The sequence below is a fragment of the Corvus brachyrhynchos genome, unplaced genomic scaffold (genome assembly GCF_000691975.1).
Source record: "Corvus brachyrhynchos isolate BGI_N302 unplaced genomic scaffold, ASM69197v1 scaffold302, whole genome shotgun sequence".
In the NCBI taxonomy this organism is placed as follows: domain Eukaryota; kingdom Metazoa; phylum Chordata; class Aves; order Passeriformes; family Corvidae; genus Corvus; species Corvus brachyrhynchos.
This window is the reverse complement of record NW_008237244.1, coordinates 3,053,487-3,080,837: the sequence shown is the minus strand read 5'-3', so window position 1 is coordinate 3,080,837 and position 27,351 is coordinate 3,053,487. Positions and strand designations below refer to the sequence as shown.

General features: G+C 41.3%; 1 long non-coding RNA gene across 1 annotated transcript in view; it reads left to right on the top strand.

Moving 5' to 3' along the window:
- The first annotated feature begins 6,037 nt into the window (after nucleotides 1-6,037).
- The window catches only part of LOC108445685, a 32,885-nt gene continuing 11,571 nt past the window's right edge, over nucleotides 6,038-27,351 (top strand). Inside the window, exons 1-2 of the long non-coding RNA XR_001860638.1 lie at nucleotides 6,038-6,832; nucleotides 9,318-9,382. This is a non-coding gene — a long non-coding RNA (uncharacterized LOC108445685). The remainder of the gene's footprint in view (nucleotides 6,833-9,317; nucleotides 9,383-27,351) is intronic.

The window sequence follows — 27,351 nt, the reverse complement described above, 5'->3', positions numbered from 1 at the left end:
TACTTTTTCCCTCTTTTCTTTTTTGCCTTCCCATGTCTCACCCCATTTCAACCTCTTTTCCTGAACAATTTCCTTCACTCAGACTTTTTGGTTCCCTCTTTTGAACCACTCCAACTTCCAGTTGTTGCCTCATTCTGTCCTTCAGCCACCAGCCCATATGAGGTCCTCTCTCTTCCCTGACCCAGAGCTTGTGTCCCCTGTGTGGTACTTCTCACACTCTGCTGGTCCTTCCTTGCTGATCCCATTAACTGATGCCATGTCCATGTGGCACTCAGGAGACACCAGAACAGGTGCCATAGATGTACTTGGACCCCTTTAAGCATGCTGGCTCTGACACAAAGCCAGCAGCATAATCCCAGGAGGACCAGGGCTGGTGGCACATGCACCTGGTGGCAGCCTGGGCTACTCAGGGTGGAAGAACTGCTATCAGCAGCGCTGCAGCCCACAGACAGCAGGGGACAGGCAGGAAGGGGGACAGACAGCAGGAGACAGGCAGGCAGGGGACAGGCAGGAAGGGGGACATGGCTCCAGTGGAGACCTCGCATGCTGTGCTGGGAGATGCAATGGCCCCAGAGGAAGGACAGACTTCTCTTCTCAGACCTGGGAGTGCTGGCTGAAGGTGGCATCTCTTCTGGCTGCAGGCTACCACCAGCTGCAGCAGCCAGGCCTTGCATCCATCACAGGGCTGGTTTGGATTTGGGGAGATGAGGAGCACTCCTACAACCTCTCCTCCATTGGGCCATGTTGAAAGGGGGTTGAAGAGGGTGGTGGGCAGTCTCTGGAGCAATTGGGATTGTCCAAGTGAATCTCCAGGTCTTTAGAATCCATTTGAAATCAGCCTCGTCTCAGTAGGAGAGGGGGAGCAGCAGGACTTTTGCTTCGCTGAAATTCTTGTAGGATCCAGAGAGTGGCTCCATCGCCTCACACGGCTGAGGGCTGCAGCTGGGAGAAGATTACAAGCCCCAGGTCTTTTCACTTTCCCTCTCTGCAGAAATCCCCCAGATTTCTGGCTTTGAAACAAGCTGACTTCACCTTGCCCCGATCTGCAGATCGGGGATGGAATCGGGAAAGAAACCTGCAGGCATGGGCAGTGCCAGTGGTGCCGTGCCGTAGGCAGTGCAGCGAGACTCCCACTCCCCCAGGCAGTGCCTTGACCTGAGGCTCCCTTGCAGAGCACCTGTGAGGACTCTCCTACATGCCAGGGCATTTCGGAGACCCATTTGTTCATCTGGGGGAAGCAGATTGACTGATTGCTTGCTTTTCTCTGTTCAAGTGTAAGAGGAAGCAAAACCTTTATTTCTTTTTCCCCTCAGAGATTCTTTATAAAGCATTATCTCTACTACTGCCAGCTGACAACCTTTGGCGTCACTACCACTCAGTGCACTGAAGATGCCTCAAGGTGTGTCAGTCGTGCTTCACGTCAATGCGCCTTGATGTATGTCTTTGGCTAGAATTGAAAGGTACAGTTTCCAAATCTCCCGGTGACCCATTTTGCATGGATCACTGGTGCGCTAGAATGTAGCTACTCCTTCCCATCGTGTTAATGCAAGTTTGGCTGCGTTCAAAGCAGCCTGGCCTCCATGTGCCACGCTGAGCACAAACGGAGAGCTCGCGCTTGGGTCTCTGTGTGAAACGGGCGCAGCTGCTTCAGACTTAATATCTTCCACACAAGTTACATGCTTTAGGTGTTTTCATTGCTCTATCATAGTCCCTTTATTTAAACATTGTAAATTCTTTTGCTTGATAAACACAGGCAGACAGCTGGGTTTTCTTAATCTTGGGGCTTGTAGTCAGCAAGCACAGTGAATGCTCCCAGGTTGCAGAGGCACCCTCTCCTGCCCGGGTCCCGTGGGCCCCGCCTCAGCTAAGCTGGGCAGCAGCGCTCAGCGCTCACTGTGTCACCAGGAAAAGGACCAAAAGGCCTGCGAGGGGGCTGCTCTGGTCACAGGTTGCCTGCCTGAGTGTCCTTGAAGCCAGCCCTGGGGACAGCCCTAATTAGTACTTCCAGCGCAGCCCTGTGGCTCCCTGCGCCGTGCTGGCTGTGCACTGCCCTGTCTGCCGGCACACTGGGATGGGAAGGTGGGTGGCGGGAAGGCAAAACCTCAGGGGCCCTTCTAGAAGGCCCTGAGGCCCAGCTGTGATGGCAGATGGGATTCATGGGCAGCTCCAGCCCCGGGCATGCTCAGGCTGCCTTGGAGGGCAATGCAAATGCAGTGCACCTGCCTGCAGGGTGCCATGGCCCCCTGAGTCCTTTAAAGGATGCATGGGCTGGGTGCAATGTAAACCCAGTGCTGATTTAGTCCAGGAGCTGGTTCTGCTGGGATGAATCATTTAACCACACAAGCACCCCATGGCTCTGCCTCTCATTTCCATGTTGTGGCCTTCTTTTCCCACCCCACAAAGGAAATGATGGCCCAATCCTCGGCATGAACCGCAACAGAAAAACGCTAGGGAAACAAGGAAGCATTCGAGGGCATTTCAGTTATATATACAACTGAATAAATCTGGGTGATTGAGTCAGATCCTCACCAACTTCATTTGTCATGCGCCAATTATCCTCTAATTTTATTTCATGAAAGCTGGGTCTTGAAATTAATGCTGCATTAAGAGGTATGTGGCAGCTCACATTATCACATGTAATGTTCCTGCCAAGCTACAACTGTACCTTTGTCATGATTCATATTTTCAAACTCCCATTAAAAAGGTTAAAAACAGATTTTCAGTAGTTCAGCTGTGGGTACCTCACATTTTTCTGAGTCTCATTTGCCTAGTTAAAACAAAAAACAAACTCTAGACACACCAAGTTTTTAATGAAAAATTAGTCTGCAATGCAGTCGTGTGGTCCTGTCCTTTTCTGGGGTGCACAACAGGTCCAGTTCCCTAAAATGACCCAGTAAGTTCAAACGAGCTTACTGGCATTATTGCACAGTAGTGAGGGCTAAACATGGGGACCTTGCTGCCTTTGCCTAGGTCTGTCCTTACATAGGCAGCACTTGTTTGTCTACTTCAACAGGGCTTTCCAGCTGGGAAGTGAGGATGTGGGCAAATGAACGAGTCACTGCAGGGCAAACAGGGGATGTGAAAGTTCAGCACCTCAGCTACTGCCCAGAAACTGCTCTAATGTATTCTTTAACCCCCTCATAAAATGCAAACTCACTTTTCCTCTCCCACAGGGAATGATATACTTGGCTTTTGCTACAAGATGCTGTGGGTAAGAGGGTGCAGGTGGACACTTGCCACCACAGAGCAGCCAAACTGTAGGCTGATGGCAGTTGGTTGTCTCCCCAAACTCTGGGGCACAACAGGTTAATTTCCCTAAAAGCCCCACTGTAAAATCCTGATTCAGGGGAGGGAATGGCATGGGAGCTTCGGTTCTCAATTGGCCTTTGCTTCACAGCCACTTGCAGGCAGCCAACCTGGTTTGACTAAAATTCGTCAGGTTTCAGCAACAGGAAATTGCAGATGAGAGAATGCTCTGTAAAGTGCATTTGCTCAGTTTCAGTTGCAAGCCGTGAAAAGTAGCAGCTCCCTAAGCTCTCAATTTTAACCCTGCTATTAATACAGTTTTTTCTAATAGCACTGAGACTAATGCAGCATGAGGGTCTTGTTGTAGTGAACAATCTCCCAATGATGTTCAAGAAACCCACGTCCTGTCTTCACACAGTTTGCTGCCTAAATGTCCCAGCGAACTCCCAAGCACCTTACAGTGTCCCAGCCAAAATACAGATGGTTAGGAAGGTGACTCTATATTAAAACCTAGTTTTGAGGTGTTTCCTGCACCAGAAAGTAGAACAGGCACCCTGAAATGCTTCTCGAGGAAATGATGCATGCTGTTCAGGGTTCATGAGAGGAGAAATTAGGGTTTTGGCCAGTGCCTTACTCTTTTTCCTTGGAGAGCCCCAGGGACTGTTCTCATACAGATGCTTGGAGTGCAAGGCAGGAGAAAATCCCTGCCCCAAATTTGGATGGGCTTTGCAACCTGCCCCCGAGGACTTAACACCACTCTGGTTTCCACACTGCTCTCACTGGTAATGTAGACAGTCTTTGGTAGTATAAAAGCTGTTCAAGATGGTTGAATAAACTGCTAGGACTCTCTGCAGCACTGAAGCCTGAAAATATATTCCTCCCAAAGAAGACAGGAGAGGGATGGATGCATGGCTGATAGGAGCAAGGCTGGCTGGTGTCTGCCCCATGGCGAGGTAGTGACTCTTCCCACTCCCTGAAGACAATAGGCCCCATCCTGGGAGTGGACTGGTTTCAATATGGGACTCTCCATCTTGATCCAGTTTGGATGGGTCAAGACATGTTGAGACATGCCCTTTCAATATGCTGCATTTTATTAAAAACAAAGTAACTGTGGGCCAGATTGTAAAACTAGGTGGGCCTCATTTGTCTGTCCCTACTGTAAGCCAATGAAACCTTCAACATATTCAAACTCTCACCTTTTTACCCATTTGAATGAAAAAGCATCACTAATAAAAGAAAATGACTCACCTAATGCTAAACCTGAGCTCTGTAGATCAGCTTTGATCAAATTCACTGACATTTGGATAACTGCGTTATTATAACTAAAACATCTTTTAAAGTTTTTTTTTCCAGACGTTCATTCTTTAAAATTTGCTTTGATCACTGTGCATATCCTTTTCAGCAGAAATTTGTCCACAGAGGGTGAATTTTTTTCATTTGTTTTGCATATGGATTCTCTTTCCTTTGTTCATATTTTAAATCAGTGAAGCTACCCTTCAAGTTAGCCCTTACAATAAAAATGCAGCTACTGTGTGGCTTTTAACAACTCATTTAACCCATCTGTGCTTCCATAGTCTTGTTAGAAACTCAAGGCAACTCACACTTATTTATGCAATCAGGCTGATCATGAGGCTTAATTAGATTTTTTTTAGGATAAAATAAACATTTCAGAAGGGTAGAGCAGGGAAGTGATGGTCGCTGTTATGGTGGTCTGACAACACCAATTTGTTATAACAGTAATATGTTATAACAGTAGTGTTACAAAATGCTGCACAGAAGGATATTTCTTTCAGAAACTAGTTTTGAATTAGTTCAAGTGCTCCAGTTTCCAAATAGGAGTCACAATCTGAGACAATTAAAATAAATGGAAGTAGGAATGTGTCAGGACAATTACAAATTAAAAGACTGAAATCACTGGAGATGGAAGGGCAAAAATCTGCCTGTGTGTAAGTATGCATCTGTGTATGAAGCTCAACTTTAGATGTTGAGGAGGGTAAAGTTTGACTTTTCTTTTTCTATGGAAAAAAATTCACATATGTATGATGCAATAAAATTTAGTTTAGCAATAGATAAATGCATTTGTAACCAATTTTTCCCTTTCAAGCAGGCAGGATCACTGTTCAAGCTTTAATTTGCTAATTATCATTTATTGTAATTTGACCATGCAGCTGGGGAAGGTCGTGGTGATTGTTCATCAAAGAGGGCAGCTGCCAGGCTCTAGAGTCAAGATAGTCTTATTAGTGGCTTTTTACAGCGTGGGCAGAGTTCTTGTTAGAGCTTGTAACAGAGGTGGATTAACCACAAATAATTTTTAAAACTTTGAAGTCTAAAGCTGTAGCACCTTTTGCCGTATTCTAGGAAAAAAAAGCGAATGTGTTCAGATAATGTTCGCTGGTGAGATTCTCCCCCTGGCTCGTACCAAAGTGCACTCTTCACCCTCCCAGGGCTGCCTGCGCGGCCATTTTGCAAACACGGATCCTTGTCATTCGACAGAGTGAGCCCTGGAACTCCACACGGCTTCTGCCTCCGATAAAACTATTTATGAGCGCACACGCTTCCAAAGATCGGGCCCTGTGATCATTAGCTCCGCACCAAGCTTCTTAGCGATAGCTTGTTCTCCCAAAACACTTTAGGCTGAGAATTCCTATTAATATAAACCTGCTTTAAAGAGGAGATAGTAATTTTTTAATGCAGACATCCTCTAATATTTTCATGATGTGGCTTATACCTTAATAGATAGCAGTTGCAGTGCAGATCTGGCCCTGCAGTTGCATAACATATTTGCGGTAATGAGAACCCTTGCCAACATGGAAAATTAATACTAAGAAAATTAATGTAAGGAAAATCTTTAATAGGTTTTTGTCTGTGTCTATTGCAATTTAGCAGTTAGCAAAAGAAATGAATTTAGTACCAGGTGAGTAGCCAGCTCTTTAGAAATCATGTTTTGTTGACCACATTTTAAGACCTGCTGTTTTGATTTAGCGCATCAGGAGCAATATCTACTTTGTAAACGACATCATGAAACACCACACTCAGGATCCTGCCTGGCATACTCAGCTGTCAGAACCTTGCCCACAAGAAGGAGTTTCTTGGCACTAACGTTTTTCATGTTGGTGCCTGTTCTGTCCGGGAAAGTGCTTTGAAAGCTCAGAAACTTCAGCAGGGCAGGAGAGCAGCTTAATGCCCAAATCCGCCTACCAGTGACTGGGTGAAAAGACAGTTTTTCACAAGCAGCGTCTGTCAAATCCTTTGGCAAAACAGAGTAGCTGTTTTCCCAATAAGAAAAGCTGCTCTTATTTTTTGCATGTCCAAGGACCGCAGCGTTACAGCAATAGGGCAGCGTGCAGACACCGCTCAGCACAAAAGGGGAAGAAATCCTGGATGGGGACCAACCTCCTCTGCCTCCCACTGCAGCCTCTGCCCTCCCAGCTCACAGCTGCCATCCCATCAGAGAACACCAATGTTGGCATCAGCTTTTGTTCAAGGTGATCCATGGTTTAGGTGTTAGAGTCTTTTCATCTGTTGCCTGGGTTTCTCTTGAATGAAAGAAGACTGGCATATTTTTCTCCTTTTTGCTCTTAGGAAGGTAGGTACTGACCCCCTTTATTTCCTGGTGATTGTGGATATTAGGAATGATGCAAGCACAAGATATCTGGCATGACATTACAGAAATCAAAGGGAAACGAATTCTTGGAAGAAACCCCATTTTTTCAATTTAGACAGCTTGAAGTTGTTTTGTTTCATTACCTCCTACCTAAATTTCTTGAAAACAATACTTAGCGAGAGGGAGGGATTGCTTGGTAAACATTGTGTATTGTGTGCTATTTTTCAAGGAGTGGGCAGACTCCTAACAGCCTTCTGAGTGCTCCCTGAGAGACACCAATTGTGAGAGGAAGGGTAGTATTTGATCAATAAGAAACGTGTGTGTGTGTGCACAAATAAAAAGAGCAGCAAATCCGACCCTCTTATCTCCCTTCCTTCTTGCGTGCCAGATCACCTTTGGCATCAGCTCCAGTCCTGCAGCTGCTGCTTTCAAGCAGCTCTCATCAGCACCAGCCCTGGCTGCTGACCTGCTCTGGGTACAGATTCAGGCCTGGTCTTTCCTCATCCCTTCCCTTCACCCTTTCATTTCCACAGCCCAAAGGATGTGGAAAATGAAAGTCAATTGTTTACTCCTCAGTTCTTAAGAACTAAACAGATATCAGAAGTTCTCTGGAAGTGAAAGATGACAATTATTTTCTAAAACACTGCCATATTTTTTTTTTTTTTTAGAAACCCTCTGCTGCTCATCCTTTCATTACTGAGGGTGCACAGGGAACAAGGCTTGTTTTATCACAGAATGGACTGTCTTCCTGGAAACCCAAACAGACACATAGAGAAATGTTGTTAGGTTGAAGGATCTTTCAAGATTTGTATAGCTAGTTTTGCCCAGATAAGAAATAATTTATTCTTCATAACTAAATCAGAAAATCTTTAAAACAGATTGACTAGCAATGTGTTAATATTCATCATCATCTTGAGTACTGGCAGTGGCTTGATCACATTTTTCAGAAATGATACATGAACAAAACATGCTTATAAAAGATAAATATTGGTGCCCATTCTGTGCTGTGCATGCCCGTCTCATTTATTTATCTCCCCAAATATTTAATGCAACTTCATTTTTCAACATGTGGATGGTTAGTTCATAGTTAGTTCATACAGAAAAAGTAACAGAGTAATGAAATACTGCACTTTTTTCCCCCTTAAGAATGAGATAATTAAATCAACTTTTTTTTCAGTTGCCTAAGGTATTTTTACAGAAGGTAGATAACACACATATCTATTTGGAGACACACACATTAACACACACCCAAAATATATACGATGTTTTGTGGCTAAACCAGTTGCTTTTGTCATCAATAATAGCAAAACATGGACTGGATCCAATTGCTTTGCAGTTTTCTGTCACATTAATGCAGTATAGAAATATAAAAATAACATACAGTTGTACTTACCGTATTACAGGAGAAAGTTTTCTGTCTGGATTTTGAACTCTATTCTCATCTCTATTAGAAACCACTATTTTATCTTGCTTTACAATGTTCCTTTCTCATCACAAAAATTGCTGCTTATATTCACATAAGCCATTCGACAGAACAATAAAGATAAAAATGTGCACAAAGAATAGACGAAAGTTTATATCAAACAATACACATCAAAGCGGAGAGACTTCACTTCCTTTTTGCTACCTCCACCCGTAGATTTTCACATTAATCAGATCATTACTACATCATTGCTAGTAGCCCCAAATGGCTCTTATTAATTCACTTCTTCTCATTGAAAATGATCGTTTTATTAAATCCCTAAGTATCATTATATCAAAATAATATGCTAATAAACATTTTAAATAGTTGATAATGTAGAACATTGCCCTTTTAATTTTTGCTAGGTGGACCCCAAAACAAAAACACGTCAAAAGAGAAAAGAATCTAAAATTTCAATTAATCTTAGCCAGAAATTCAAGCGATGACAATATTGAAGAGACTTTGTAATACCCAATATCCCCTGACAATATTTCAAATCCACATATGAATATAAAATAACTTCTCACTTGATTTCGTTGACCCAGAATTGTCAGTAGAATAGAAACTTCAGTAATTCCTAAAGGTATCAAAGTGTGATTTGCTCTGATTTCAGCTTAAATTATCTGTTTGTCTATATCTGTCTTTTCTCTCTTTCAGAAAGCAGAGGGGATTTGTTCGTTCATGGTCTTGAAAAACACTGTCTTATTTTCATTAAGCTAAGCCCACTGCTGATGTAATTCTTGCATTACAAAGGTCTTAATTTAAACCATGACATAAATGCTTTTCATCAGTTGATTTTTTTGTTCTTTGTGCCAAATTTCTTGCATTTTTAAAATAAAGAATATGGTGTATAATAACTGCTGCGGGACAGGCTGCTTTATTCTTCAATATGAAAGACAAATGGGGTGTGACATGCATACGTTTCAACATGCAGCACTTACTTCTTCAGGACCTTTACTTTTTCCACTGTTTTCTCAGTAGACTATTTCACTTCCTTTGAATCAGGCCTAACGATAACACCGGATTGGAAGCACGGTTCTCGGCGTTGAGCACACTGACGGGACCAAGAGGTGAAAAGTGCTTCTAATCTCTCTCCTCTCTCTCTCCCCCTCCTCTCCCTCTTCCACTCCCTGCCTTCCTCTCCTTTCTTCCCCCCTCCACTCAAGGATTTGGGGTCTGCAGATGATAATTTACAGAGCCTTTGGAAGAAGGGTGGGGATGCATTCCTAACACCCCAAATCCTGGTTTGCATTACACATTAGGGATTTCAAAGCACACCAAGATTTAATCATAATCAGAAAGAAGAGAAATCGTTTCTACAACATTCTGCAGTATCGAGTCTTTTTTTTTTCTTCCTTTGGTATCCCCGTAACCAATACAGCAAAATTGTATTGCCCTCATGTCCTACTATTATTGCAATGATCAGTGAGCTGTGTTAATGCATCTGGGAAAACTACATAACTTGTTTGGATATTATTTTGAGTTTAGGAGCTTGGTTAATTTTAAGACAAAGTCAAAAGACACTAACTGTTTCTCTACTTACATGTGAAAGTACAGAGGAACTGTTTCTTGATTAACATTGCTACAAATGAATCAAGATTACAGTGGAAAGGATGCAAATATTTTATTTAAGTAGAATTTTTAACACGATCTACACTAACACCAAACTGCAGCATTAGTTCATTGATCTCCACAGGATAATATTGTCAAATACAGAACAGATTAAGAAAATCTCAGTTGAATTTGTGGAAGGAGTAAAATCTTTCAATGATCTTTCTGCATCTACTGCATTTTAGAAGATGTTGACCTGATACTTCTATGTTTGTCCTGGCTTTATACTTTGTCTTTAAAGCAATGCTCTTAAAATTGCCAAAACCAGGATACAGGGACAGGTTGACCGCTAGTCTGTCAACTTTCTTGTATTATGCAAGACATTAAATGAAATGGAAAAGGTGCCTTTTTTTTACTCAGATTAATTATTTGTAATTAGTTAATTTTACTTGAGGTAATAGATTAATTCTATTTCTTGAACATTGGGAATCTAAGTAAAATTGAAGCTAGGGAAACAAATGTTTTTCCTATGAAGCACTTAGGACAACAGTATGTTGAATACTTCTAAATTGCAGATTATATCCAGGTTTGATATTATTTGGTCTGTTATTTTATCTTTTCTCCTTTATTCACTTCATTGTCTGTGCAACGTTCTGTTGCATGAACCTGAGCTGAAGAGAGCAGGGCTAGTCTGTAAGGGTGTGTTCATCTTTACATATTTTAAACCTATTTTGATAGATTTATATCAAGGCTGAAGTAATTCACTCTGGGAAAAAACTTGGCATCAAAACTTTTAAATACAAGCAGATTTTTCTTTCAAATTTTTTTAAAGAAAATTTAAAAATATTTCGGCATGTTCTTAAAGGCAAAGGTTTAAGTCCTGATTCATTTTAAGTTAATGGGAGCTTTGCCACGACTTCAGTGGAGCCAGGACTTCCTTCAAATGATGGGAAACAATTACGTTTAGCATTTTCAGATGGAAATTTTGCGCTTGTATAAATTAGAATTGTCTCCTTTTTTTTTTTTTTTGAGGTGGGGGGGTGTGTATACATATTGTATAATCCATAGCGTGAACTCATCTCTGGATATCTTTCTGTTAAGTGACTGTCTTTTTTTCATTAAGATAAGTAACAGTTCAACATATGTGGTTACTTAAGAAATTCCTCAGGATCTTTAGTGGAGTCTTTCGGGATAAGATGTGAAATCAGCCGTTGTCATTCATGACAAAGATCCCGCATAATTTTTCCAAAGAGTTCGGCATGCCAATGAGAGTGGATCAGCATGAGTGATTGTATTTTGCCCATGCACTTTCCATCTGAGGTTTGGATCCGAGATGGGACTTCTGCCTTGCCTGCCCTAAGCTGCCTTCAAGTACCGCTTTGCATTAAAGTACCTTACATTTTTGGCCAGGCCAGGAGAGCTGTGAACTTCATTACCTTGCCTTGCTTCACAGAAAGGCGAGGTTATCGTTGGTGAAATCCTGATCACCTTAATCAAAGACAAAACCAAACCCCCAGAGAAGGAGTTAAGGACTGTTTGAGTGAGGTACCTGCAGGATGGGGCTGGCCTTTCTCTGTCCCTCCAGTAAAGCTGTTCCAAAGAGATTTATCATACCTGTCACCTCCAATTGTTTTCAAACATCAGCGATACTAAAGCTATCCGAGGCAGATGGTACAATTTTTGTACAAGGGAGTAGTTTGACCAGACCTACCCTGAAGTTCCTGCCTTGAACCATCAGAACCCCAATATTTCCCTGGGGATTTAACCCCACATGTGTGGTCTTGTGGCCAAGTCAGGCTACTGTAGAAAGGACAGCCCCTTCCCCATGCCAGCAGGGTGGGACAGAGTCCAGCTCTGTGTTTCTGGATGTTAGAAGCTGGACCAGCTCTACTGTCATAGTCTTAGATGTAAGACAGCATCTAAGGCCTTTTTGGGTGTTTCCTGTGGATGTGAGATCGATGGTCATTCTCTGGTGCAATCCTGCTTATTCACAAAGAATAAAGAGTCTGCTTTCCTGAACCCCATAAGGGATGAGCAGCAACATGCAACAACTTTTCCTGGAATCACTGGCCAGCACTTCCAGAGAGTTTTCTACTGAAAGGGAGCTCTGCTCCCTGCTTTCCTCCTTGGCTCTGCCATCAACAGTGGCTCAGCTGCACCCTGGCTGTGGTTTCTCCCCAAATTTTGTGGACCTTTCTCACCGCTGCTTGTACACTCCACATTGTCTGCACCAAGGAAGGCTGGGCTCCCACACACCACAGGTGCATGGGCTGTGCAGCCTGGGGAGATCAGAGCTTCCATGTGTCTCCACAAAAATGCTGTGAACCTGAACAAACTGGGTCAGCACCACACTATGGCCATGCCCTCCCCACCGAGGCACAGGTATGACAGAGCTGCCCTTGGCATGTGTACCCTGGCTGCCTGCCCTTCCCAAACTCTGGTCAGAAAGCTGAGTGACAAGTGTCACCTAATTGTCCAAATAAAAAGTTCCTTCTGCTAGATACACATGTACCATGGCCTTCTGAGCCCAAGTGTGTATCCTACTGTGCTTGTGATGAACAGGCAACACTGCAAAGTCTTGAAAATGCAAATTCTGGCAGTAAGCACTGAGGTGAGGCTGAAAAGTGAGTTAGATATGGCTAAAATCAGTGATTGCTCTGTGAGCAAACATGGAAACAGAGCCAAGAGAGTGAAACACTAGGCTCTTATTCCTTCCTCCATAAATGGAGGAAGGAATAGAAATGGAGTCCCTGCATGTTTTGGCTGTTCTCTATATGTAAATGTACTATTGCAGTGTGTAGCTGGCTCCACACATACACTTTCGTCATGATATTAATTTCATCCTTCTGGGGGGAATAACTACATTACATGTTAATACTATCAGTAATTTGCACTGTTAACATTCTATTATACTCCCAAAAAATCCAGTGACAATCTCATATTTAGAATAAAGAACTCTACACCCCCAATCTAAATCTATGTATGTATGACCAAACATCATTTTTTGCTGCTAGGATGAAGAATTTTCTAGATTTTAGAAGATTTTTTTTTTTTTTACATCAGCATGCAGTCCAAAGCCCAAGGTAGATCCCAATGTAGAAGCTAGATGTTGCAGGGACTGCCAGGCAGCCCTGTCACAACTGGATGTTGCCTTATGCTGCTGTGTTTTGTGATACAGCTTTTGTTTCCACACTTGTGATCTGTTATGTTATGGCTGTGACCAAATACACATGGTTGATGTACTTGCAGTTTCAGTTAAATGTATGAGGGGTTTACCAGTGTGACGAGAACTTGTTATTTCAATTTGCACAGCTTTTTGTGTATGCTGAAATAACGTGCTTCTGTGTGTCTCCGATCTTATAAGCATTGTAGCCTTTTTATTTTGTTGCTCAGAGTAACCACTGGCCTCTATATATCCATCCTGCTCTCCATCTGGTATTCTGAGACTGCAAGCAGTAGTAAAGGTGGGGCTACAGACATCAAAGATACTCATATGTCTTGAAACTAAGCACTGTGCTAACCTCCCTTTAATGCCTCTGTGGGAAAGTGTCTCCATATGTCATCCCATGTATTTTCTTTGCTATTTAAAGTATTGCTTAATAGTACACTAAGCTGGTGGAAAACTATTTGCTTTGTTGGGTTAGTTCTATTCGGGCTTAATGCAGGGCTGGGTAAGCACCAGAGCCTGCGCACGGGAGCGAGTGGGACCAGGAGCATCTGGGGTGGGAGGAAGAGGAATTGGGGCACCCAGCAGGCAGTGGGGTTTCCATTGCCGGGAAGTGGTTATCGGTCCAGCTGAGTGGAGAAATCCTTGGCTGGCTGGGAGGTGTTGAGGCAGGGGTGTAACTGGACTTGCACTTCATCAATTGCACAAACACCCTGTGGGTAAGTGGGGTCTGTATCTGTGAAGTATTTTCAGACCTTGTAAATCCTCATCCCCATCTCCTTTGCCTAAGTCCTACTCCTTTTGGATTGCTCTTCCCAACTTCATTCTTTCTCTCCCTTCTCAGCAATTAGAGCACCTGCCTTCAATCCTGTCCTCATTTCTTGTCTTCTCTGTCTTCTGTGATTCTCTCAACTCTGTAATCACTCTTCTAACAAGTCCTCTGGAAACTCCTTCTTATGTTCCCCTACTGATTTTCGAAGGACTCTTTCAGGTTTTGACTTTGATGTCCTTCCCTGGTTTCTGTACACTTCATCTCTGGACAACCTCCTACCAGAAACAGATATGTAGAACTCATTACTGTGCTAACAAGTCATAGACCTACCACGTGTCTTCTGCCACATCCTCCTGCTTTCAGTTTAATTGTCTACATTTTAAAAAAAGCCCACCCGTTCCCATTTCTTAAATCTGGGCCACCACACATTCAGGAATGCAGAAGTCATGAGACCAGAAGGACAATCACTCCTTTAGTCTGGTTATTTATCTGGACTTTAAAGTCAACTTCCTTTAGAACCTTGATTTTTCAACTTTGGGGTTGTTGTTCCCTCCTCATTTATAACTATGGATCAAATGCCTTGTAAGAATTTGTTTTTCTCAGAGGTATTATTTCTTTTCGTCTCTAGCACATGGTGACATCTTTTGTGTCTTTCCAACTTCTGTAGTTGTGGAGAGGCCATTTCCCTCTGGCCATTCTTTGATGCCACTTGGGCTACTGTGCTTTCTTGGTTGCTGTCCTATTTCTGCAAGATACCCCAGGCAAGAAATCAAGTTAAGAGGTAGGTTCTTGAAAATGAAAGTGATAAGACTGATGTGGTGGCCGATTGACCTGTGGTACAAGAGACAGAGGGAGCTCTTGTTAAGACAGTCTCTGGTGCCAAAGACTTTGGTTATGGTGAGGGACAGAAGCCTCTCCCAGAATGCCATGTTCAGTTATGGTGCTGTACCCCGGTTCAGGTTCCCCGGTTGGCTCCTGGTGTCAGCCTCACCCCTGTACTTACCCTGAGCTGCCACGTGCTCGGGGTCATTTGCCTCTGGAAACCTTCACAAGTTGTAGCAATAAACTGCTTTCTGTGGAACTCTACACAAGGACCCTTCTCAACTCCTTGCCGTCAGCTTAATATTACTGAAGCCATCCCTGCGTCTGTGTGTTCGTGTGTGTGAGCCACGGAGCCGGCAGGGAACTCAGTAATAGACTGACAAGACTATCTTTCAATTCACAGTCTACTTATCACTAGCTTGACTATTTCACCTGTGCTATTGCAGTGGTTAGGACCCCTACTCTTGCAGTAGGACTTCTCTTGTACTAGAGAGGGTTATATTAGTGAAAGTCTTTGTGGATGACCTACTTGATCCAGCCCTAAATCTCTCCTCTGTGCTCTCCTCCCTGCCTTTCTGCACGATGGGATCAGGGTGGCCAAGATTCTTGTGCAAACGCCCTTGGTACAACCCTGCCTGCTGTTACACAGTTTAACCCCTTATGTAAGTGGCTGCACTCAACCCCATATGCACTTTTTTCATTGCAGTATCACAGGAGGAAAAGTTAGAAGACTTTAAAAGCAATGTTTTATTGGAATAAAGGTGATTTTTCAAAGGTGGCTTTTAAACAGATGGTAGAAAATGTCAAGGCTTCTGCTAGTGTTTAACTGTAATATGGCATTGATATGGACAATGCATTATCAAAAGGTAATAAACTCCAATCCTAAAGGATGTATGTGGCCAGCACTTACACTTATTCCAAGATCTTTTTTGAAATCTTACTATTCATGAACCATGCATGACTCAAGCTTGCCATATAGGAGAACTGTTTTATCTCTCCCTCCAGTTATAGTATTTATAATAAAAATAGACATTATAGTATACATTTAATATAAATATATATAATTTTACTTTCCAAAGACATGCACTTATGGAAAACTACCTTTGACCACCAGAAACTGAGCACCCAATATGTGTTACCCAAAAGACTTCATAGCATTTCAGTCTGAGAAAATCAGGTCTCATACCTTCTCATGAAGCAGCCTGGTGCGGTGATGTGAGAACTGCTTTTCATTTGGGAAGGCTGAAGAGAAGGGATTTGAGCAAACTAACTCCATACATTCAGGACTAGAAAAATGCTGGTACATAAATTAAAACTTTTCAGAGAAATCAAATTCTACTCACTTTGTTGGAAGCACAACTCTGTTTCCAGCCAAAGGAATGAGCACGGTTGATCCCTCTACATATAGCTTTTTGAGTTTGGCAATTCAAACACGAGAGAAAGTATCTCTCTGACTCTTCTATAGAGGAACCATTTTTCCTGCACTGATGTGAGTTGGGCTGTACCAGTATAAGTGAGGACAGCACTTGACTTGGCCCTGTGTTCATGCTTATAATATTGCCCCTATTCACAGAGTGGAAACTTGCTGGATTTTTCCATTAGGAGGAGAAATTGATGATAGGAGTCAGGAATGTCTTTGGTTTATTTACAAAGCATGTACTCAGAATCTTGTTTCTCTGAATGCAGCAGAAACAAACAACAGGCACTTTTCTTACTCAAAGTTTCCAAGCCTGAGTCTGTAGCGCGGTGTGTATTCCATAGAGCCGTGCTGCTCTGGCTTGGGCCCCTGGCAGGGCTGTTTCCCTGGCTGCTGCTCCTCAAGGGCAGTGAGGTGAGACATGCACATGCACACGCACACCCAAGCCTCCTCCTCCCCCCATCCAAGCTGGCTTCCTAACCCCCACATGCCACAGGGGATTCTGGTCAAGCTCAGCCTGCTTCTGGCCGAGCTCTGTCACGATCCAGGTTGCATCTTCTGTTGTCTCCAGCCTCCTACTCCTGAAGGGACTAGAATGCTCTTCTCATTTAACTTGAAGGACAGACATGTGCAATAGCTTTTTGGACGTATGTGACTGCCATGAAAAGCTCATATAGATACAACCCACATGTGCACATGCACACACGTGCACACTCCTGCATGCACACATGCAGAACCTCCAAGCCTTTGGAACAGCTGAGTAACTTGCAGTATAACAGAATTATAAAATTGCTTCATAGTTGTCTAAATAATTTATAATTCTCAGTTCCTTTATTGTAGGCATGGTTTCACACTAGTTTTACAACCAAATAGCTTATCTCAGACCTGTTGCATGAACTTTTTTCAAAGGGAAATAGGTAAACGACAGGGAAAAATCTTGACATTTAGGTATCATTTCTGAATGCCTGCAACAAGACAATGTTCTCACATTTCAAACAAGTGCTAATTTTTATGGTATTGACCCAGTCACTCTTGAGCTCTGCTGATCACATTTTGACAGGAGGGTGCAATGTATAATGTCTAAGAGTTTTCATTCCATGAAAAAATTTCCTAATAATTTCAAACTAAAAAGGTGGAGACGATGGGCAGGCAGAATTACACTGTGCTATATTTCTCAGCTCACAGTCTTAGAGGTTTTTTCCATCTTTAGTAATATTTACTTGTAGCAAAGAACATTAAAATAGTTTTAAGTGCAAGTGAAGCTAAAAGCAGACTCTTACCAAAACCCACTGCACAAAAAGTGGAAAGCTAATAGAAGAAGATGTTCTCATGCCATTGCAGCTTTGTAGTATTCCCATACTTTCTTCTCAGGACAACCTGCTTGTTACCTGAATTGCATAAAGGTTCCCTTTTTCTCTGATCTCTACAATTTCCTGATCTCTGTAATTTGTGAATTTTCATATGTAAAATTGATCTGATTAATTCTATTTTAAGTACATGTACAGTTCTAAAACAATTCAAAAACTATTGCTAGGTTGGGATAAGCATTAAATTTATCACATTTACATCAAATAAGAGAGTAGCTAGTAGTTTATGAAACAGATCCTTTGAACCCGATGTTGGACCCATAAGAAAGGGATGTTTTCAATGATTCTTTTCATATGTTTATTGGATGCACACATTGCTTATATCTGTCAATACCATTGAGAGCTATGACTAGATAGGGCAAAATAAACATTTTTAAACATGAACAGACTGCATTGGTAGCAGTGGAATGCATCTAGCTAGCTAAAGACCTTGTCCTCAGGCACTGAAGGGATCATAATTACAGTTGCAACTCCACCTTCTGGCTTATTTTGCTCTAAGGAGTCCAAGATTTTGGATCTTTTATTTGAATAAATGTGGATACTTCCTTCAGGGTTTGAAAAAGGGAAAAAGTGACAGCTACATTCCAAAGAAAGCTTAGCTGGATGGAAAACGACTGCTTGCAATACTAACATGCTCTTTGTTTAGTGGCGCAAATCACTATCATCACTTTTAAAATGTGTAACTAGAATAAACACTGGATATGAGAGCAAAGACTTATCTTCATTTCATGAGTTGAAGATTTCCACATGAAAATAAATGTATATGTGTAAAATCTTTTTTTGAACAACATTCAACAAATTTATGGGAAAAATACCATGGAAAGCTCTTCTCACCAATGGCATTTGGGCTACTTTAAAGGAACACACAAAGGATAAATGAATCACATGGAGATGGAGAGTGAAAAAGCAGCTACATCCTTGAATAATTTCGTTCTGTGATAGCAAAGAGTCTGAAATTTTCCATAGTTGTCTCCATATTTGTAAAGCTAGGGTACTGCCACAGACATTCTTCTATACTAAAGACAGTATTTTTAACATTTACTATTCCTCTTCACAACACCTATCTGTAGCAATCAATTTTGTGATTACTCTCAATGGCTTCAGAACATTCAAACTCATATATTCCTGGTCAGAAGGGTTTTAAACATACAGCTCTCTTTTTAAAAAGGAATATACACAGATATGGTTATAAACATCTTCTTTCTGCATCCTTAGAAATAAATAGAGACTCAGAGCCATACACAGGATTTAATGGAAGAAGTTATAACCCTGTGTAAAGACAAGCACCAGCAGTGGAACAGTGATAAATGAAGCTGTTCAGGCTCCCTGGCATGTTGATTCTGTGGAGTACATTTTACTGAAACAGTTTCCATATCATGTTTGGCCTCATGAATGTTCAGTGGTAGAGGCCAAATCCTGTCTTCAGTCCAATCTCTGCAATTCCCTTCAACCACGTCGCAGCTTTCATCTGTTTTCTTGCATCAGATTCTTTCACGGGAGTTCAGCCCTGCCAAGCATCTTGAAGTTGTATTACCAAGAATGTTTCAAGCACAAATCTCTTAGCCTCATCGCTGAACACAAGTGCCTTTGCCCAAGTGCAGGAAAGGTTTCTTTGCCTTGAATTCAAGGAGAAAAACTGGCAGTTTTGCACCACTTTGAGTCAAGATCTTGGCCTTTAAAGCTGTGGCATAAACATAGGTGTTGAGCCAAAGCGGGATTTGGACTTTGGAAGAGGAATCAGTGTCTGTAGGAATCTGAAATGTTTCTGTGTGAAGAGAACATTCTCCAGTATGTCCCTACCCTGGCCTGTCCGCAGGGCTTGGGAAAAACAGCATCTTGATTTTCTCCACTACAACTCACATTCACAGACTGAAATTATAGCTGTGCCTTGGTCTGAACAGTTTTCACCCCCTCCGTCCTTGGGGTGTCAACTCTTTCTCCCTTCTTGTGAGCAGAAATTAATGGAAAAGTAAGGAAACTTTCGTTAGTCTTGGCTCAGGGCTGCCTGGGGCACTAATAGGCTGGCCGAAGTGTCAAGATCTCCCCAGAGGAGAAAGGACTCAGCAAAACAAAAAACCCCATGATGAGCAAAATCAAAACCAGGCAGGAGTGTGAGGCTTGAGGGCTCACATGTAGATCAGGAAGGTATCAGGAGATCACACTGGGCAGAGAACTCAAAAAAATGCTCATCAGGCTGCAAGTATCTGGTTTACCTCTCATTTCTTTACTTTTCCTTAGCTGGACTGGTGCACCTTGATAAAAAGCCTTTCCTGTCATCGTCCCTCACGCTCCCTACCTCACTGTGCCAGGCAGCAAGCGTGTGCTGAAGGGACATGCCCTCTGCTCCTGTCCTGCTCCCTGGCAAAGGGCCTGGTTAGGCTCCAGGCAGAGCTGCTCTCCTCCCCTTGCCAGTACCAGAACAGCTTCTGTGTAAAAATGGAAGACAAGAGAAGGCCTTTTGCAATGCTACCATGCTACCAATCCCAGCGTAGACAAGCCAGTGCAGGAGCACTGCCCTGCTGGTACTGGGACGTTTAGAGGGTCATGGATTGGCTTTTGGGGTGCTCAAGCGCATTCCTGACTGGAGCCGCTTTTAAGAGAAGTTTCAGGCTAGGGATGGGAATGAGTGGAGGATGGTAGAAGGAAGCCAACAAGAAAAAGCAGCTGAGGAACAGCAAGGAAATGAGGAAGGTATTGTGTCTTTCCCTGCTGTGAATGGGACCATTTCGCTGGAAGAAGAAACATCTGAGAAATAATTTTAAAATACTGTCTCAAAACAGTTAGGACTAGCAGACATCAGTCAGGGGAAATCTGTCTTTAAGTTCCAGACTCTGGAACTGTATTTCTATTGTGTTTGAACCAATTCAGTCAACCCCACTTAATTTCCATTGTTGAGGGAGTCTAAAATAGGCAGGAAAATAAGAAAAAAAAAAAAGTCTACTGGAGAGATATGCTGAGAAAGAAAAGAGCATTTTGAGAAGAGGGCAGAAAAAATGGAGAATTGACAGTAAGAATACAAAACGTAGGGCTAGTGAAGCAAATTTTTTGGTGTGGTTTTTTTTTTGTTTGTTTTTTTTTCTACAGCAATTTTGTCATCAGCCTATTGTAACCATCCACCTGTACAGTACCTGTAAATACACTGGGCATAACAAACTAATCATCTGACTTTTTTTTGTGTCACCCTTATGGGGAAAATGCCACAAGAGAAATTTATCTGACATGTTGTCATTTCTCTTTGCATTTTAAACCTGTCCAAAATGAAAAAGTAAAGCAGTTTGTTTGAGTTGCAGAAGGAGTTTTGGCTCACTCCCCACGAAAATATGATTATAAATTCCTCCTGCATTTACTGTTGGCATATTATAAACAATTGAGTCCACTGATTACTGGGTTATATAACAATTTTCATGTTATTTGAGACCTAATTCATCAGGTGCTCTATGAAAGTGACATAGATATTTTTTAACATCTAAAATTCAAACTAAAGGAAACTTTTTCTGTTCTGTGGGGTTTTTATTACTAGCCTGAGGAAGAGGAAAGAAAACTGTGGGAGTTCTTGCCTCATACTCCCAAGATGATTGCTTTCAGTGCAATTTTTACCCATTTGCAGCTGGGCTATGAGTATTCCTGCTCTATGACAGTGTTGTCCCCATCCAGATATTCAAAAATGTCAGTGTCCTTATTTAAACCTCTGGGGCTCAGCCTCTGCGTTTGATTCAAGATTTTGAAAGTCTTGGCATCAATCCTAATGCTTCTTGGTGAATTGGTAGAGCATGAAAGAAGCTGCATTTTGATCACCCTATTTTACCTTAGTGTAGAACACTGAATTACCTGTCAGAGATGGGGAAAACTCATGGGAATGAATATAATCCATTTATTAGGTTATGGTCACAAAGTCCTTAAGGGAGTGTTCCAAAACCAGAATGCTGGATTTGGTATTTCTGTGAGTTAGCAAAAAAACTTGACTTCCTATTAACTATATGCCCATCAGTGCCAAAATTTTTAATAAAGCCATCAAAGTCGCAGAGCAGTCCCATACACAAGTATTCCTGTAAGACACACTACAAATAATTAATTTTTTGGAAAAGCTTTCTGAGATCTTCAAAACATAATTGTAGAAGAGATTATCTGTATAAGAATGACCCAGCTGAAGAACATAATTTCAGAAAACATTACTAGCTACACTATGGAATACATAGTTCCATGCATTCTATTGTATTCTATGGTATTTGTTATATTCTGATGTATTCTTGCAAACTGTATAATTTTGCCTACTACTGCTATAGTGAGGCAAACCTGAACCTCAGCTATTTGGGTGAGAGTGAGGGTGTTGTAAACTTCCCTTTTCTGCAAGTTTCTCACAGGTTAAAAGGCTTCCTTAAAGAGAAAGTAAAGCATGTCCATTTTGTAGTTACAGCAAATAGGACTCACATTGTCCCTTAAGTTCTCTTCAGCTTGATTATGAAAGGAAACTTATTATTAATAAAAGAGATTCTCTGAGCAAGCTAGCAGTCTTCACTCTTCCAGTTTGACTTGTCAGTTGGGGAAACAGTTTTCTGATAAAAGGACATTTTCCTAGTCAGAAAGCTGTGGAGACCATCATGTTCTTTTGCTGGACTTGTGGAACACCCAAGAGTATTTGGACCCCTTTAGATGACACTGGATTTTCAATGTACAACAAGCACATACTCCAAGATTTTTAGAATGGATCATAAATCCCATTTGATAAAATGTGCAAGTGAGACATAATGTGAAACTTTTTAAACTGATAGTTCAGGAATTGATTATTCATTGATAAGAGGCTCATACAGCAAAGTAAGAACATACTGAAGAAGAACTTTATTAGATCAATTTCTACAGCAGGATTTCTGGCCCACAACAAGCAGCAAATCCCACGTCCCATCTTTGATTCCATTATCAGCTATTTAATGGAATTCTTTATAAATATAATCATTATTTGTACAACAGTGTCACTTAGAAGTTTTAAATATGAGCCCACAGGTGAGTCATTCCATCTCCAGGATTCAGTTTCCCAATCTCATAGTAATATTTCAGAGCCATGTTGTTAGGAAGGCTTAGCAATGTTTGCTGAGCCCTTTGAAGAAATGAAGCAACATATTAAGGTATAAGGAGGGTTGTTATTTTTTAAAAATTGTAATTATTTTTCAAAAGCAAACAATTTTGGCAAAGTGATAAAAGGCAGAAAGAAAGAGGGAGTGTAGGACTGAAGATAGTATGTTCATTTTTTCCTCACTAAACAATAAACTCTTTAAGGAGCACTATATACTTTCATTCTCATTGTTCTATCACCCAGCCTCTTGCACTCAAGAGCAGTCATTTCATATGTATATTTACACTTCTCAGGCCATAGTCTCTGCTCATGCTTTTCAGCACTTTATACATTTATTTAAGGATCAACTTGGAGCACTTACTTCTCCTTTTGAGAAAACACATCACATTCACACATCACAGCCTGCAACTGCAAAACTACTATAAATCATAAAATATCACTGACATTCCCCTTTCATCTTCCGATAGATGCTCTTTTCAGGGGTTTGCTTTTATTTAGGTTGCTTTGCTACTTTGTCCTTGGGATTGAAATACATCATCTTTAACTTCTTTTCTCAGCCAATAGATGTTTTTCCTCCTGATAGTGCACAACAGTGTGATTTTAAGCTATTGGTGTATGCAAGTCCATCCATGCATCTTTGGCAATCAAAACTATACCACAAAGTCAAGTCCTTTACCAAAAGGCAATGCCCATATCAAAACTATTAATCTTACATCTATCAGTAATATATTTCCTGCAAATTTTTGTTGTCTAAGTACCACTTTGGGGATGAAAAACATGAAGGTACAACTCAAATCATGACATGTGTGTGCTATGAGGAATACGATAAAATGTTGACTTTGCTTTCCATGGTTTTAAGCTGAATTCAAGTAGTATAAATTAGGTAAGTGTCCAAGTGAGAGGAAAAAGTAATGCAGTCTAATGAAAAAGACATAACACAGAAGAGACAGTATCAGGAATGGAAGGGGAATGTCTAGAGGAGAGGCCAGTGAGAAATTTCATAGGCAGCCAGATGTGGGATGAGATTTAGAGTGTGTTACTGCAGAGATGCAGTCAGGACCATTAAAATAAAAAAAAAAAAAAAGCTGAAGAGGATGTTACTAGTTTCGAGCTCTGCTGGTAATTCTGCAGCATGCTTTAACTTTATCCACAAGCTGCTGCTTGTTGGCTCATTAAGTCAATCCACTCGCTTTTTAAATTGCCTCTATTGCTGATGATATGCATGTAAATATTTTGTGACAATATTTTGTGACAACTGCTTCCCATCATTGAAAATATGATCTAGCTCTGACGAAAAGGTGATTAATGAGACTCCACAGCTCTTTTGAAATTTCTTTTGTATGACTACAAAAAATAGAAATATAATTTAAAAAATATCCTATTCCTGATGAACTTTAAACAAGCAACAAAGAGTCTGGTCGGGACAGTTTGGGTAAATTTAGTTGGTGTGAATCTGTGGCTAACATGAAACAGCTGGATTTATGGTATTCCACCAAACTTCTTTCTGTTTTCTGCTTAAAGTCACCATTAAGTCCATTGCTTGCTTTTAACTACCTAGTTTCTAAAAGCTGTACATTACTTTAAATGGTGTGTTCTGTGAATCTGGTCACAAGATACTGCCTTGACTGTGCATGAAAAATATGCTGGAGATAAACTGTCTGTCTTTCTGTCGAATACCAAAACGTTCAACTCTGTAAATAAAGTTAAGGCAGTCTATTTGGAACAGGAATCTAGCTCGTTTTAAAAACTGCTTTCTGAAAACAATAATTTCCTATGTCTAAAGGTGAAATGGGCTCTTCTTGGATTAGAAAATACTGTCTTCTTCAGCATTTGCAGGATTATGTCTCCACTGTGTGAACCCAATACTCACACAGGATTGTGTAATGGTAAAAGTATTTGCCTGGAACAGCCAGCTTTATGATTGACTGATGATATTCTACTGAAGATTGAAGCGAAGATAACATTTTCAAAAGAAAAAATATTGCTGGCACTTGACTACCTGTTCTGTACAGCATTCATTCGCACTTGTCAACTAACCAAAATAAAGCCTTTAATGCTGCCAATTTGTGACCTTCTTTGCTGTAAAATATTCTGTTACTAAATCAGCATTTCTCTGCTGCCTGTGTTTGTCTTAAACCTTTTTGTGAAACAGTATCTACCCCCTTAGAGCCATTTACTGCTCTTGCTGTGTACGCAATGAGAGCTCTGTGCAAAGATCAAGGGGACATTAGGTGTAGTTACATCCAGGTGATAGTGATGCAGGGTTTACTTTAGGGTTGCTCATTTATTAGGATACATTTTGTGTGTTCTTACTGAAGGACAGCTCAGCGGTATTGGAGCCTGAACTCATTGTTCTCAACATTTAAACACTTTTTACGCTGAATAGTTGGGATGAGCTGGGGTAAATGGTTTGAGGTTTTTTAAGGTAATGAGTGAAAGACATATGAAACTAGAGTTACGTTTTACCAGCTTAATACAGCCATAAACTGTACTGCCTGATTTATAATGAGAAAATGTTAACATTTCTTATAATGATCTGTGATGAATAGGAAGTGTTTTTGCCTATGGCTATATTGTGCTAGGGTCTGATTATATCAGAGCTCATAAAAGAAAAAGTCAGAAGGGGCCACTGTGATCATCTGGCTCTGCTTCTTTTTTTAATACAAGCCATGGGACTTCCCTGAATTAATTCCTGTTTGAACTGGAGCACAAAGTTTAGAGAAGCAGCCAATCTCAATTAAAATATTTCCAGTGATGAAGAGCCCACAGCAACCCTTAGTGAATTGTTTCAAGGAAAAACTATCCTTGCCCTTACATTTTTGAGCCTTATTTTTATTTTGAATTTCCCTTAATTCAGCTTCCAGCAATTAAGTCTTATTATGCCTTTGTCTGCTAGACTAACACTTATTTATCAAAATCGTATTCCTGCCATAGATACTTATGGTCTGTGATCATCTCAACTCTTAGCCTCTTCTTTTCTAAAACAACAGATGAAACTCTCAGAGTATGCTGTAAAACTTTTTCTAGTGGTTTAATCAGTCCCATGGCTCTTCTTCATAGTCTGTGTAATCCTTCAGCATCCTCTATGGATTGAAAACATCAAGAATGGACTGTAGCCCATCATGAGTCCTACCAATGCTAAGTGTAGCAGTGACATCATCTTCCTCGCTCTATGCATGCTCTTGGATCCCTTGGATCCCTTTTGGCTGCAGTGGTCATTGAGAGGTTATATTCAGGAAGTTACTGACCATCAACATTCAGAGGTTCAAGTCAAAGTTAGAAATGTACTAAGTAACTTAGAAGTAAAAAAAAGAAATATTTCAGAAGATATTCTGAATTATTTATATTATTATTATATTGATATATAATATATATAATCATATAAAAATCGATTTTTTTTTTTTATATGATGTAGGACCAAATTACATCCAGGTTGAACATAGCTGGATAGGGGTGCAGGAAAAAATTCTGCTCACTGCCTGCCCCTCTTATATGTCTATGTATGTGGTTGTGTGCAACAGCTTTCGTGCTTAGAGAAGCAACAGGGTTGAACTTCATGTGCTCCACTCCAGAGCACATCAACTGGTGAAGGAAAGCGAGGAGAGAAAGAGGTGGATGGCCTCACCCACAGCAGAACTTTCTCCACATCTCTCCGCAGTGCTGTGGAGACGGGCCGGGTGACGGAGGTCCTCTGGCATTCCCTTCCTGAACATCACCAGTTCCAGAAGACTGTGAGGAAGGAGCACATGGAGAGGCAAAGGGGTACCTGGAGGTGGATTTCTCCAATCTACTTGACTGCAGAAGCCTGGTTTTATTCAGTTTCTAAAGCAAGGGTAGTGAGATAGTCAGGACCATACGATAGCCTGGCAGTATTCCTTCAGCCTTGCATGCTGTTTTCTCAAACCAGCTTCCTCAAAGTAATTTTGCACTTCATTTTGGAGAATGAGTAAGCATCCTCACACCACTTTAGACAACGTCATCAGTAGTTTGTGTAACTTGCACAGCCACCTTCATAAAGCAGCCACTCACCCCCAGGAGATTAGCAAAGCTTGTGCTAAACCTTCTTCCTGTGTTTAGTCGCTGTTGTTGCATGAAATACTTACTTAAAATCTGATGTAGGTATTGTTGCTGATGCTTCCTTTGCCTTTACTGTGGCAGCATAGATGGGCTTTAAATTCATAAATACTACTGATATCAGCCAACAGTACAGGGTAAAAATGGACATGTTTTAAACAGTAAATTAACCTGTGACAATGTCCCCATAGGAGCTATACTTACACTAATGTTCCATTTACTGCATTTATTTAGGATACCAAAATTAATTGCAACTACCACAGCCAATTTATGTGCTTAGCATTCTCTTACACACCCTTGAAGTCTGAAATTCATTAACATCATACATATTTTAACACACTCATCTGTCTCTTTCTCTTTCCTTAACTGTGTGTAGGATCTAAGATATTTTCCTCGGGGCTTGGAGAGGTGCTGCTCCACACTGTGCTGTAGCACAGGGTCTTGGATATACCCTGTAGGAGTTTAATGAGTGTTTATCTTTTGATAGTGCCAAGAGGCTGTCTTGCAGTCAATCCTTCCTGTGTGGCTGTAGTTTCTCAATGTAGTGCTGATCATATCTCAGTGAAGGTGGATCTTACTATCCTTCATAGCAATGCCAATGACCCAGTGTTGTAATAACGTCTCAGAGAAACACACTGCTGTATTATATCAACAACAATTTACTCCTTCAGTGCCCTGATTTTTTTCATGATCACAGCTTGTCCTGGGGAGATCCCCAGTTACAACAAAGTCTCCTGTTTAGAAGGCAATCAGGGTTCTGGTTGTAGTGAATACCCATCTTTTCACATGCACCGCTCTTTCT